This window comes from Pelodiscus sinensis, chromosome 17 (genome assembly GCF_052426305.1).
Source record: "Pelodiscus sinensis isolate ZL-2025 chromosome 17, ASM5242630v1, whole genome shotgun sequence".
Taxonomy (NCBI): domain Eukaryota; kingdom Metazoa; phylum Chordata; order Testudines; family Trionychidae; genus Pelodiscus; species Pelodiscus sinensis.
Window position 1 is genome coordinate 30,772,943 of NC_143068.1, and position 15,403 is coordinate 30,788,345.

A 15,403-nucleotide genomic window follows, 5' to 3' on the forward strand; every position below is an offset into this window, starting at 1 on the left:
AGGACACTGAATAATTACAGAGCCTCTCTAAAGAGAGAGATGTGGGAATGGTCAAGGAGCTGCTCTCATGAGAATGAACAGGAAAGATGGGGCTGTCTGAAAGAGTTAGGGCCTCTTCCAGTTTCTGGAGACTGGAAAGTGTTAAGGAAAGACAAGTATGTGAAGAGGCTGTGTATCATCTTAAGACCTTGTCCTCTCAGAGGAAAGGGATAACAAGTGGAGTTCCGCAAGGGTCTGTTTTGGGACCCGTACTGTTCAATATCTTCATCAATGATGTAGATATTGGGATAGAGAGTACGCTTATTAAGTTTGCAGATGATACCCAACTGGGTGGGGTTGCAACTTCTTTGGAGGATAGGGACATCATTCAAAATGACCTTAGCAAGTTAGAGAAATGGTCAGAGGTAAACAGGATGAGGTTTAATAAAGAGAAATGCAAAGTGCTCCACTTAGGAAGGAACAATCAGTTCCATACATACAAGATGGGAAGCGACTGTCTAGGAAGGAGCATGGCGGAAAGGAATCTAGGGGTCATAGTGGACCACAAGTTGAATATGAGTCAACAGTGTGATGCTGTTGCAAAAAAAGCAAATATGATTCTAGGTTGTATCAACAGGTGTGTTGTAAGCAAAACTCGTGAAGTCATTCTGCCGCTCTACTCTGCACTAGTTAGGCCCCAGCTGGAGTACTGTGTCCAGTTCTGGGCGCCACATTTCAAGAAAGATGTGGAGAAATTGGAAAGGGTACATAGAAGAGCGACAAGAATGATTAAAGGTCTAGAGAACATGACCTATGAAGCCAGGCTTCATGAACTGGGCTTGTTTAGTTTGGAAAAAAGAAGATTAAGGGGGGACATGATAGCGGTTTTCAAATATCTAAAAGGGTGTCACAAGGAGGAAGGAGAAAATTTGTTCCTCTTGGTTTCTGAGGACAGGAAAAGGAGTAATGGGCTTAAAGTGCAGCAAGGGAGGTTTAGATTGGACATTAGGAAAAAATTCCTAACTGTCAGGGTGGTCAAATACTGGAATAAATTGCCAAGGGAGGTGGTGGAATCTCCCTCTCTGGAGATATTTAAGAACAGGTTAGATAGACATCTGTCAGGGATGGTGTAGGTGGAGCTTGGTCCTGCCTTGAGGGCGGGGGGCTGGACTCGATGACCTCTTGAGGTCCCTTCCAGTCCTATGATTCTATGATTCTAAGGCTAGAGCAATAATACTTCCCCCGTAAAATAACTAAATAATTAATACATGCTGAATAATACCAAGGATCGTGCTATACATTCGATCCATGTATGATATATTATAGATCATGTACCAAATGCTGAATGATACCAATTAATAATTAGCAAATAACACTTCCCCCAGCCCTGGTGGTCTCCAGATACCACTGGTCATTTCTCCTAGACAGAGGCGGCAAGTTAGCAGAAATGTTGGTGGTGCCCAGAATGTCCCGAGCCCACACCCCTGCCCCCACTGAAACCCTCCCCCACCCCTCCCCCACACACATACCTGCCTATGGCTTTGAGGGAGAGTTTGGGTAGGGGAGGGATGTGAGTTCTGGGGGAGAGGGGGAGTTTGGGAGCAGGGGATTCAAGGGCAGAAGGGGTGCAGGCTCTGGGAGGGAGTTTGAGCACATGAGGGGTGAGTAGTGGGGCTCTGAGGAGGGAGGGGGGCTTGGGTGCAGATGGGAGTTTGGGGTACAGGCTCCGGGGTGGAGCAGCACTTGGCATAAAGACACCACGTCCCTTCCCAGGCTGCAGGGACGCACTGGCAGGCAGCAGAGAGAAGCAGGCAACAGGACACTGTTCTAGCCTCCCTGCACTGCCAGTAGGAGCGGGGGAGTGTGGTGTTTTAAGTCATCCAGGGGCTGCAGGGGGCCAGGGAACGCAGGGGGCCAGGGAATACAGGGGGGGCAGGCGGTGAGTTTTGCTGGAGCCCAGCCCCAGACCAGAAATATTCCTGGTGCTGAGGCTCTGTGGGCCCATATAACTCACTGCCTATGCTTCTCGAGTGAAATGACTTTGCACCGGGCACCGAAACTGGGTCCTCTGAGGTAATCACAGTTGGCACAGAGGACCCAAGGCGGGTGTTCCCTCTAAGCCAGTGTTTCCCAATTGGTGCTCCGGGGAACCCTGGGGATCCATGAAGTGAAAGCAAGGGTTCCGTGAAGAGCCAGCACTCCCCCGCCCCCTGTTAAAGAGACAGGGCCATGGTGAGGGCTTTTTTTTTCTCAACAAAACGTGGCAGGAGCCTTTTTTTTTTTTTAAGGCAACTCTTAGGGGTTCCGTGGCCAAATAAAATTGGGAAACACTGCTCTAAGCTTTTCCATCTGTGTGTGGAATAAATAGCATGTGCACCACGGTATATGCAGATGTGCACCACCAGTAGAAACACTCGCTGCTGCCTCTGGGCACTGTAGGCGCTCTGCTAATCAGCTGGGCGGCATGTGAACCTCTCCTGGGCGGCCACACAAGCGCTCAGCTTAGAGGGAACCCTGCCTGAGGCCCCGTCTGAGAGTGGGAATATCATGCGGTTCCATGACGCCAGGAAAGGTGACAGCCCCAGGCCTGAGTGGAGGTGCACTCCAGGAGAACAGGAAGAACCAGAGGTGCAGTTCTCCTGGTCACTATGATGTCCAGGCATGAAGAAAAACACCAAACCTCACAAGACTTGGCGTTCATGAGCGCCTCCTACGCTGTGCCTCTCCACCAGAGTCCGAAGCACAGTCTGTTAGCAATCCAATAGTAATTAGCATTAACGACCTGCTAATTTAGGTCTCTGAAATCAGTGAAGCTTAAGTAGATATTTTTCCCCCTCCATTTGGGAAGGGTTTTCTTTCCTTTTTTTCTCTTGTTAGGTACATTTTGTGCCAAACCATTTACATCTACTGTATACCGATGGTTCGTTACTGTCAATTATTCTGCTTATTTGAGCGTGGCCTTTTATTTTTCAAAGGCGCCAGAGAGCAAATTTTTAAATCCACACAACACCAGGAACAGAGCAATGCTGCAATGAAAAAGCCATACGCCTTGAATCCAACTGTCCTGTCATGCAGGCTATGTCTAAGAGGGATAAGGGATTTTTGGGAAAAGGCTTTATTTTCCGAAAGATCCGCGTCTAGACTGGTGCTTTTTTCCGGCAAAGCTCCGAGCCGGAAAAAAGCGGCAGCCATTTTTATGCGAATGAAGTGGGGGTGATTTAAATCCCCGCTTCATTTGCAATTGCGATATGTCTAATTTGCATCCCTTGTACGGAAAAGGGATGCAGACTTGACACAGCCCCATTGTATGTGCTGGGCTTCTACTAGAGAAGATAGCTGGGGGGAGTTGATTGGGCTATTCTTGACTGCCTCTTACCTCCAACTGGCATGTGGTTGGGCCACTTCCCCTCCCTAAATCTCTGCTTCTCCTCCCACTGTTTGATCTATTTACAATAGGCCAGGAATTGTCTCTCCCCGGGTGCCTGAACAGACTAGAACTCAGATGCTGACTGGAGCTTTTCCAGCATTATAATCTACAAAAACTAAAGATGATTGTTAGTCTTGTACTTTGTATTGCAGCTCCAAAAATCCCTGTAATGTCTGATGTCCCCTCTAGGTTCCTGACGGGCTCTTTGAACCAACCAAAGAAGGTTTCAGATTAGGGTTTAAAAAGGAGCTAGAAACATTCTTGGAGGTTTGATCTAGCAATGGCTATTCACCAGGATGGGCAGGAACGGTGTCTCTAGTCTGTGTCAGAAGCTGGGCATGGGTGACAGGGGAGGAACCACTTAATTCCCTGTTCTGTTCATTCCCTCTGGGGCACCTGTCAGAAGGCAGGATACTGGACTCAACGGACCTTCGATCTGACCCATTATGGTTATTCTTATCATGGGTGGTGGGTGAAGGTCCAGCTGGGCAAGGCAGCCAAAGCCCCACCCCTTCCACTCAAAGCCATACCCCTTCCCCCAGACCACGCCCCTTCATAACCTTTGCTTCCCCCAGCCAACCCCAGCTGAGATCCAGGGCTACCGCGTGGTGCAGCTCCAACCTTCCCTGGCAGCCGGGGAACCATGCAGAGTTGCCCCAGCCTTCCCTGACCACCGGGGGGCTGCACAATATGGCCCCAGTCCCTCCAAGGCAGCTGAGCATTGGAGGCAGTTTTGGGAAGGCAATGCCTTTTCTTGCCTACATTACCCACCAGCCATGGTTCCTATGTTCTTAAGACATCTGCTTACTGCCGATTCATCCTACATTCTACAGGGACCAGGAAGACTAATGGCAGGACTCTAAAAGTTAGTCAATGTTGTCTGAATACTTAGTGCAGAGCCAATTTCTCTCACCCAAAGTGATATATCACCCCTTTGTGCTATTGTAAGAAGCCACCAGTGACCTAAGACACAACAGTCTGCATTTCACAAAGATAGACACTGGGCAAATCTAATAACCAAAACACAGACCGTGGGACTGGATAATATGGAACTTTTTTTGTTTTGTTTAATTACCTCTAAAGAATCAGAGATTGATAATTAATAAAGTCAGATTGCAGTGTAATGAAAATGGTCTCCAAAGACTGGGTCCACTGCTGCTTTGTATTTATGTAAATGGCACGGGTAGTTAATTAAATTTCACTTCCTATCAATGCAATTCAGACAATACTCTCCTTCATGCCACTGAGCTGCACATTCTGTTCCCATCTGATTCCCTTGTACCTGGAGAGAGAGAGAGATTTGTGGTGCGGAAATGATGTGAGTTTTGATCTCCTGGTAGGTTAAAATTCTGAGAGGAGACAGACTGTGGTGTATTGAAAACTGTGTTAAAATTACATGTGATCACTTTAAATCTCTATGGTTTTGTAGTCCAGTTTGCAGAGTAGGAGGCTCTGAGGGGAAGCCCGAGTCTGGACCTACCCACAGACAGACGGTTTTGAATAATGTGGGGTAAGTTGTGCCTCTCATTTTTAGGGAGCAGCCTGCTTTGTCTATCTCTGTTTTAGGGGTTCTTGTGCATTATTATTATGGATTCTAAGAAAAAAAGTCATGTTACTTTTCAGCCTTCCAGCAAGACCATTAATGGTTTTATGCAACTTTGCTGTTTGTATGCCATGTGTCATATTATTGGGTGTGTCTAGACTACAGGGTTTTGTCGACAAAAGTGGCCTTTTATTGACAAAACTATACCTGCATCTATACTACTACCGAGTTCGGTCGACATAACGTCGGCAGAACTCGACAGTTTTATCAATGGCGGTAAACCTCATTCTACGAGGAATAACACCTTTTGTCGACAGAAGGCATTATTGCATCTACACTGTCCTTTACGTTTACACTCTCATGTCGACAAAGCGGCTTGCTTTGTCGACAGAACTGGATGCAATCTAGATGCTCTTTGTCAACAGAAGCTTTGTTGACAGTATCTGTCGACAAAGCCTCTCTCGACAAAAGCCTGTAGTCTAGACGTACCCATTGTGTCCACATGAATGACTCCAAGCGGCAAAATAACACGGATGAAAATCAAACAAAGACAAAAGTAAAAACATTTGGGACACCAAAGGTTCCCGATTTGATCCAGTTCAAGGTTTGTCTGCACCATCTGGCGCATGAAACTAATATCTGCTTTATCACTGGTCTCATTCCAAAACACAAAACTGATAGGACCATGCCCTCCGGTGCCCGCAGTTGCAAGGGGTAGCAGAGACTCCACCAACCAGCAAATGGCAGGAAATCTGGGGTGGAATGGCACAAAATGCTGTAAAACAAATGCACTTTGCAGCTTCTCTGAGCTGACATAACATGTTCATCCTCTCCCCTTTGCCAGACAATGTTTTCTTCACTGACAGCAGCATATGTCTTCACCCTGGATCGCTATCTCACATACTCCTGTATTTGATTCAGAAGTGTGGTAGGCCTCAGTTCCCGCTGATTTCATATCATGCTTTTAACATCTTCCAGAGATTTCTGCACACTGTGGGGTGGCTACTTCCCCCTCCCCAGGGAAATCTGCCATATGTACCACACGGCAGAAGGGCTTATTATTAATTTGTTAGATTAACACAGCACCTAGAAGCACAGGATGAGACCAGGACCCCGATGTTTTGCATTAAGCACTGGGCAAACACAGAACAAGACAACAGTCCCTGTTCCTGGGAGCTTACCTATTAAGCAGCCTTTTCATCACGGATCCATCATCCCTAGCTCTGAATCCCATTCGACGCTGACTAAAACAATGAGATATCTGGTGGCTCCTGGAAGATGAACCATTTTATTAGGGCATAAGCTTTTATGAGTTGCAACTCACTTCATCAGAGGCAAGAAGTGAAAGAAAAGGGAGAAGATACTAGGGATACAGAGATGGACACAAAACGGATATTAGGAATAGCAATATACAAAAATCTGTAGGAGAACACTTCAATCTCCCTGGACACATAACAGCAGATTTAAAGGTAGCCATCCTGCAGCAAAAAAACTTCAGGACCAGACTTCAGAGAGAAACCGCTGAGCTGCAGTTCATCTGCAAATTTGACACCATCAGCTCAGGATTAAACAAAGACTGTGAATGGCTAGCCAATTACAAAAGCAGTTTCTCCTCTCTTGGTGTTCACACCTCCACATCAGCTGTTAGAAGTGGGCCTCATCCTCCCTGATTGAATTTACCGTGTTATCTCTAGCCTGATTCTTGCCTCCATATTTATACCTGCCTCTGGAATTTCCACTACATGCATCTGAGGAAGTGGGTCTTTACCCACGAAAGCTCATGCTCCAATACATCTGTTAGTCTATAAGGTGCCACAGGACTCCTTGTCGCTTTTAGAGATGGGAGTGTTACATCAGAGCTAATTCAGTCAGGGTGATGTGGATAAGGTGAGACTACCTAAAGGGGAAAACTACTTACTGTAATAAGCAGGGCTTGACGAACGGCAGCGAAAGCCGCTCACCAGCCCCGCACTGCGCATGCGCAAGACCCGTATTGCGCAAGCACACACCGGAAACTATCGGGGTGCCCAGCTGAAATCTACTTATTACTTGTCGACCCCTGGTAATAAGAGAGCCATTCTCAGTCCCTCCTCAGATCCATTCTAATACTGTCAAATTTGCTGCCAACCTCAGAGTCAAATCAATGGAGTCATGCTACAGATGAAAGCTCACCTGTCACCAGTAGAAACCTCTGGCTATCACCGTCATGCCCCAGCCATTAGGGGTGGCATCCTCTCTTGGAAAACAAGGCGTGTTGTCAGCTAGTGTTGACTCACATGAGGTAACTAACCTGAAGTAAAATCCACTCAAGATTGCATTTTTCACATTAGCAGGTTAAGATAAATTATGGAGGAACCTAGGGTTTGCTTCAACTAGCGAAATGATATGAAAACTAAAACCAGCCTTGTCTTCTGAAGACATTTACCTCATGTTAACTAACACAAGATAAAACACCATTTTTCCCTCATCAAAACAAGGCCTTATGCAGTGGTGGACAACCTAGGCTAGTAAGTAGGCTGCATGAATGACCCTCTTTCATCTCAGTGGGCTGCAAGATTGTTGTAACCAAGACAGTATATTCTTTCCAGCAAGTTAAGGAAGTGGGGATAAGATAAATGGACTGTAAGGTGGATAGAAAGCTGGCTAGACTGTCAGGCCCCAATGGGTTGTGATCAACAGCTTGATGTCTGGCTGGTGGTCAGTATCAAGCAGTGTGACCCAAGCTTCGGTTCTAGGGCTGGTTTTGTCCAACATCTTCATTAATGACCTGGATGAGGGGATGGATTGTACCCTCAGCAAGTTTGCAGATGACACTAAACTAGGGGGAGAGGTAGATACACTGGAAGGTCGGGATAGGGTCCAGAGTGACCTAGATAAATTGGAGGATTAGGCCAAAAGAAATCTGATGAGATTCAACAAGGACAAGTGTAGAATCCTGCACTTGGGATGGAAGAATCCCAAGCATTGTTACAGGCTGGGGACTGACTGGTTAAGCAGCAGTTGTGCAGAAAAGGACCTAGGGACGATAGTGAATGAGAAACTTGATATGAGTCAACAGGGTGCCCTTGTAGCCAAGAAGGCTAATGGCACATTAGGAGGAGCATATAGGCGCAGATCTAAGAAAGTGATTATTCCCCTTTATTCGGCTCTGGTGTGAGGCCACATCTGGAGTATTGCGTCCAATTCTGGGCCCCCCATTACAGAAAGGATGTCAACGCACTGGTTGGTCCTGCTTTGAGCAGGAAATTGGACTCAATGACCTCCTGAAGTTTATTACAGCCCTGTGATTCTAGGATTCTAACATGGCCTCTCGGGATAGGGTAGTTTGGCTCACGGCGCTTGTGTAACTAGAATTTGTGGGATGTGCTGATTGCACCGTCGCAATGCTTTGATTGGATGCAAAGGGAGTGCATGGCTTTTGCAGTCAATATTGTGTGCAATCAGCACACACCTCACTTCACCTGCCTTGGCTTTCCGTGCGTGTCACTTTAGGAACACAAGTTGGGAAAAAAAAATGACACAGAAGCCAGCGGAATCTGGCAACCCTGCATGTGGGCAACAGCAAACCAAATGGCGTATGGGCCACACATAGAGCCCCACTAGACCTCATGTGGCCCTCAGGCTGCAGGGCACCCATCCCTGCCTTAGCATCCTCGTGCAAGGCTTTGTAGTGCCTTCATTTCACAGGCTCCTGTGAGCCTGACGTATCAATAGACAGCCCACTCCTCTCCCCTCACACTTGTGTGCACTGCCAGCTTTCCTATTTGCACGCCACCCCTCACACTTGTGTGCACTGCCAGCTTTCCTATTTGCACGCCACCCTGTGAGGTAAAATACAGGGGCCGTGTCTAGACTGCATCCCTTTGTCATAAAAGAGATGCAAATTAGACATATCGCAATTGCAAATGAAGCGGGGATTTAAATCACCCCCGCTTCATTCGCATAAAAATGGCTAGGGAAGAGCTGCGAGTCCCAGTGTGGAGAGGGGGCATAGAGGAACGGAGAAGCTGAATGCGCAAGATCAGACGAGACGTTTGCATGGGACAAGGAAATGAACCCAGGTGTGCTAGATTCCTGCCCTAACCACTGAGCCATCCTGCCTCTCTCCAACGCTCTCCAATTCTTGCAGCTGCTGGTGCAAGAACCTCCCCCTCTGATGCCTTCAGCAGATGGAATAATCGTCCAGTTCCTGCCTATTCAGTTCTACAGCCAGCCACTCTGTCTTTGCTGGACACAGTATTCATGGAGTGGTGCAGAGAGAGAGGTGGTGCCTCGGGTCTGGCCCACTGACAGGGGAAGTAAAGGCAAGTATTGCCCTGGGGTCCAGTGATTCAGAAGGGTCCAGGGCTCTCAGACACCAGTCTGGGTCCTTTAAATCACCTCCGGAGTACCAGATGGCATGCTCCGAATGGCCGAGGGCTGCCTGTGAGGGGGTCTCAGTGCAGCACACTCCAGGCAGTGCTATGGGCTGGCTGACCTCAGCCCCGCCCCTTCCACCAGAGGCCACACCCCTTCAAGGATCACAGAATCAGGCCCCCCACACCTTGCCCAGAGGCCTGGCAATCTGTCAGCCCCCCTGCCTCAGGTAGACTCCGGTTCCAGTTTTGAAGACGAGGCTAACACCGTAAAATTGCATGGGGGGAATGAGAAATTAATGTCGTGCAAAGTCATAATTATGAAGCTACGGGATCTTCTGCATATGCATGGCAACACAGCAGGCAGTCAGGAATACTCCGTTACAGTGTGTCTACACTGCAAAGTTATTTCGGAATAACGGCCGTTATTCCGAAATAGTGCGAGCGTCTACACAGCAATTCTGTTATTTTGAAATAATTTTGAAAAAACGGATGGCTTATTCCAACTTCTGTAAACCTCATTCTATGAAGAATAATGCCTCTTCTGAAATAGCTTTTTCGAAATCAGGCGTGTCTAGACGCTCCACTTCCGCTATTTCGAAATAGCTCCTCACCAGGGCAGTTCTAAGTTATTCCTCTTGGGGCTCTAAATCAAGATAACATGTTTACATTAGGGAAGCCTGACTCGGACTAATTTTGAGGCTTCCCTGCAATGTAGACATGCTATTTCGAAATAACTATTCCGGAATAGCTTATTCCAAAATAACTGTGCAGCGTAGATGTACCCGTAGAGTTTCCATTCGAGGAGCAGCAAAAGGGAAAGCTCCTTTTCTGAATAACAAGGATCTCATTTAATAAATCGCTTCAGAAATAGAAGGAGATGTAAACGTAGAAGATATTTGCAGCAGGAACAGGGCAGATGTGGGAACCCCGATTATGCACCAGTTATGTAGGTCAATGGAGAAGAAAAAGAAGAACAAAGAAAAGATCTGAACAGAGATGCCCATATAATAATACTGGAAAGCCAAAACAGATAACACAACAGGGCTACGTCTACACTGGCATGATTTTCCAAAAATGCTTTTAACGGAAAAGTTTTCCGTTAAAAGCATTTTCAGAAAAATCGCGTCTAGATTGACAGGATGCTTTTCCGCAAAAGCACATTTTGCGGAAAAGCATCTGTGGTCAATCTAGACGTGGTTTTCCACAAAAAAGCCCCGATCGCCATTTTCGCAATCGGGGCTTTTTTGCGGAAAACAGTACTATGCTGTCTACACTGGCCCTTTTGCGCAAAAGTCTTTCGAAAAAAGACTTCTGCCCGAATGGGAGCAGCATAGTATTTCCGGAAAAGCACTGATGATTTTACATGAGATCGTCAGTGCTTTTCCGGAAATTCAAGCGGCCAGTGTAGACAGCTGGCAAGTTTTTCCGCAAAATCAAATGATTATGCGGAAAAACTTGCCAGTCTAGACACAGCCCAGGAGTTTAGAAATACACTAGCAAATAAGCACCTAAGAAAGGCCATACTGGGTCAGACTAATGGTCCATCTAGCCAAGTATCCTGTCTTTCGACAGTGGCGGGTGCCAGATGCTTCAAAGAGAATTAACAGACCAGGTAATCATCGAGTGATCCATCTCCTGTCATCTTATCCCATCATCTTAAGAATCAACACACAAGCAGGAATGTCAGTAATGCTTTCTGGGACTGATGCAGAAGAAGTCTGATATTTCACACATCTTGGCAGCATTTTAAGTACAACACCTGAAACGGATTAAAGACATGAAAGCCAGAACAGTGACAGGCAACAATATAACTCCCAAGACTATACTGAGAAACAGAAATCTTGTCCTCCAAACTAAACTTCAAATATTTAACACCAATGTAAAGTCATTTTTACTATATGATGCCGAAACGTGGAGATGTATTAGGACATGGCTATCTAAACTTCAGGTTTTCATAAATAGCTGCCTGAGATAAATCCTCAGTATCAGTGTGATGGGGGAGATCACACACGACCCCTTGGGGGTGCCTGCCGGAGTGCAGACAAGGTCACTGCCACTCGCCTTCTTGCTCGCTGCAGTTCCTCGCTGATCCGTCCTGCTGGGCCAGCCAAGACCCAGAGCTAAGATCACTGTCCCCCTCGAGAAGCAGTACAGACACCTGACATGCATCTGACGAGGTGGGTCTTTGCCCACGAAAGCTGATGCTCCAACACTTCGCTTAGTCTATAAGGTGCCACAGGACTCCTCACCGCTTTTGCAGATTCAGACTAACACGGCGACCCCTCTAGTACAGACACCGAAACTCTTCAGGTCCAAGGAAAATGCAGTTTGGGGCCCAACTTCCTGGGATATCACTCCCCAAATGGGATCAGAACCCTAAATGAATTATTTAGGCAAACCCCCTGAGATGGGCCGAAGGCGGCCCGCACGGAGGAGCACAGAGGGGATCTGGGGGAGGCAGCGACCCCGGCCGCAATGCCCAGCTATCGGGAGCCGGCGCACAGCGGGCATCAGCCGCAGAGACTTCCCCCGTGGCTGAGAAACCGAGCTGCGGCTAGCCCAGCTCCCGGCGTGCGTCCGCCGAGGGCGAACGCCAGGACTGACGGGCCGAATGGGGCGGGGGAGCAAGCACTGATGCAGGAGGGGCGGTGCGCCGGGAGCACATCACCTCCGGTGGGCCATTTAAAAAGGGCCCGCCAGCAGCGCAGAGGAGAGCGGTTCCTGAGACCGGCTCCAGAGAGGCTTGGGGCCGGGAGCAGAGTAACCCCGCCCCCCAGGATCGTCAGTGCTTTTCCGGAAATTCAAGCGACCCCCACAGACGCGGGCTATCGACGGCCCCAGAACCTGCTGCAGAGAGCAGACGCCTCCTCCGCCGGGCGACCAAAGCACAGGAAGGATGGCGGGATACGTGGGGAGCAGGAAGCAGCCCGGGGCAGGGCCCTTTTGGCGTCCGTGGGTAGACGTGTTTCGGGAGTGCATCCCACGTCTATTGCACAGGGAGCGAGTAGACCCCTGTGCTTAGGGCCCCGGGCTGGGACCCGGTGGAGAGGGTGGGCCTGGGTCCCCCTCCCCTCCCGCCACCGTAGGGAGCCTAGAGTCGCTCCAGCGCTGGTGGGAGTCTCCAGATGAGACCACAGGGAAGAGCCCCCGCACAGAGGGGCAGACAACCCCTGGGTTCGCGGATCCCCCAGACTCGGTTGAGCGGGGTGATCACACCCAAAGACACTAATCCGGACTAGACTCTGAGACCAGCGGACCAGAATCAAGCAACGGGGTTTGCTGCCCCCCCCTTCCTGTTGGTAGGGGGTGATTGCACCCCTCGATGCAGTCACAACCCCTTTAACAATGAAAGGGGGAATGTACACTCTGGTTGCTCCCCTAGGTATCCATTGTTTACACTGGGCTTGATAGAAACTAAAAGTGATTTTATTAAGTACAGGCAGTAGGATTTAAGTGGTAATAAGTGAGAACAGGCAGAGCAAAGTAGATTACGGATTTACAAACTTAAAGCCAGGAAGAGCGGGAGAACCTACTGTGTCCCCAAGGCTTAATTACCCTCTCAGTTAAAAATGTCCACCTTGTTTCTAGTTTTTCAATGGTTGGTCTAGTGCTGGTCCGAGGTGGCAGGATGAGAACTCTGCAGGGGAAAATATTGTATTATTCACACAGCAGTGACTACCGGGGAGGCAACGGAGGGTCCCCCTCGGAATATCATTGAACTGTGCCTGGATCCTGACCTAAAGGGAGGGCCATGAGCAAGGGAGCTGACAGGATTGGAGACCTCTGGGCTATGTGGAGGGTGGTTCCGGTGCCCGGAAGGGGCAGGGCATCGGGTGAAAGGGGCGGGGCTGAGGCAGCCAGACCCCAGCACTACCCAGAGGATGCAATCCCCCCCCCCCTCCTTCGCCAGCCCTCAGAGCCGAATAGAGCGTGCGGTGCGGGGCTCTGCAGTGTGCCATGTGCACTCCGGCAGCCATTCTAAAAGGCCCGGGCTCTAGCTGTTGCCGTGGTAGCAACAGCAGCAGCTGGGAGCCCTTTAGAATCACTGTAATCTTTATCTGGGGAAAGTAGTTGGTTGTATGGAAATGCCAAGAGATCAGCTCTCTGGGTATGTCTACACTACAGCACTAATTCGAACTAACTTAATTCGAATTAGTTAATTCGAACTAAGCTAATTCGAACTAGTGCATCTAGACCTAAAAGCTAGTTCGAATTAGCATTTTGCTAATTCAAACTAGCATGTCCACATTGAGTGGACCCTGAAACGAGGTTAAGGATGGCCAGAAGCAGTGCCGGCAGGGCATCAGGTTAGGACTTAGAGTGTGGAGCTGCTGTCTCAGGCTAGCCGAGGGCTGTGATTAACGGGACCTTAGAAAAGATGAGACTGGGGGGGAAATGATAGAGGTCTATAAATTCATGAGTGGTGTGGAGAGGGTGCATAAAGAAAAGTTCTTCATTAGCTCCCATAATAGAAGAACTAGAGGACACCAAATGAAATGAATGGGTAGCAGGCTTCAAACTAATAACAGAAAGTTCTTCTTCACAAAGCAAATAGTCAGCCTGTGGAACTCCTTGCTGCAGGAGGCTGTGAAGGCTAGAACTAGAACAGAGTTTAAAGAAGTTAGATAAAGTCATGGAGGTTGGGTCCATGGAGTGCTATTAGCCAGGAGGTAGAAATGGTGTCCCTGGCCTCTGTTTGTGGAAGGCTGGAGATGGATGGCACGAGACAAATGGCTTGGTCATTGCCTTCGGTCCATCCCCTCCAGGGTACCTAGTGTGGGCCGCTGTCGGCAGACAGGCTCCTGGGCTAGATGGACCTTTGGTCTGACCCAGTATGGCCGTTCTTATGTTTTTATGTTCTAAGCTCAGGGCTCAGGGTCGGGGGTCTCACTGGACCACCTTGATTTTCATGCACACCTGCTCCTGGGTGGCCAGGCTGGCAGCTATCCTGCCCTAGATGGCCACTTTCCTGTGCCTAGTGCGGAGGTCGTGGATGAGGTCCATGATGTCCACACTAGACCAGGCAGGCGCCCGCCTCTTGCAGCCCTGGGCAGGCTCTTGGGAGCCGCCAGCCTGGTCCCGCGAAGAGGCGGAGGGCTGGGTGGCAGCGGGTGGCTGGCTCGTGCCGTGCCAGGTGCAGGGTCTGCTGGCTGGGTGCTGGCAGGCTTGCACCTGGCACGGGCACCGTAGCCAGACTGTGTCCCTTTAAGGGCTCTGGGGCTGGGAGTGGGGTAGATGAGTTTCTCTGGTGGTGCCCAGAGTGGCCACCAGGGCAAGGTGGGGAGGGCTAGCCTCCCACTAGTTCGAATTAAGTGGCTACACAGCCCTTAATTCGAACTACTTAATTCAAACTAGGCGTTAGTCCTCGTAGAATGAGGTTTACCTAGTTCGAATTAAGTGCTCCGCTAGTTCGAATTAAGTTGGTTTGTATGTGTAGCACCTATCAAAGTTAATTTGAACTAACGTCTGTTAGTTCGAATTAACTTTGTAGTGTAGACATACCCTCTGAGTGCTTAAAATTAAACACATTGTAGGAGAGGAATACAGGCTTACACACTGACTTTCATTCTGCTTGTAGGGAAACCCCCCCCCCCCCCCTCCCAATCATAGCATTTCCTTGGCTTGAGAAGAATATTGATCATATTGCTGAGACCAGACACTGCGCTCTATTTCATGTCCTACCAAATGATCCTTCTTTCCCACCTCCAAAATATTAACCTTCCCTCCTGCAGCTAGGACAGTGACAATAGGGCTACTTTTAACAGCACAAGAGCCAGAAGAAGTTGGCTAAATTTTAGTAGCTGCGATTATTTGGCGTAAAACGTGGCCATCGACTGATCAGCAGTGGCGGATCCTTTCCCTAATTGCCCACTATGGGCTAGATCCCGGTTCATGAGATCCTTTCCGTTGGCTTCAACAGGTTTTGGATCAGTCTCTTCCTGATGAATTTAAGGAACAAATGCAGTTGGACTATTCTCATTTTGCTGCCTATTTTTGATCATTTCTATTTTAGCTGTATCTAGGTTGCCTTGCGTCAAGTGAAGACAGCATCAAAAAACTCCCATTGACTTCCATGGGCATTAATATTACTGACTG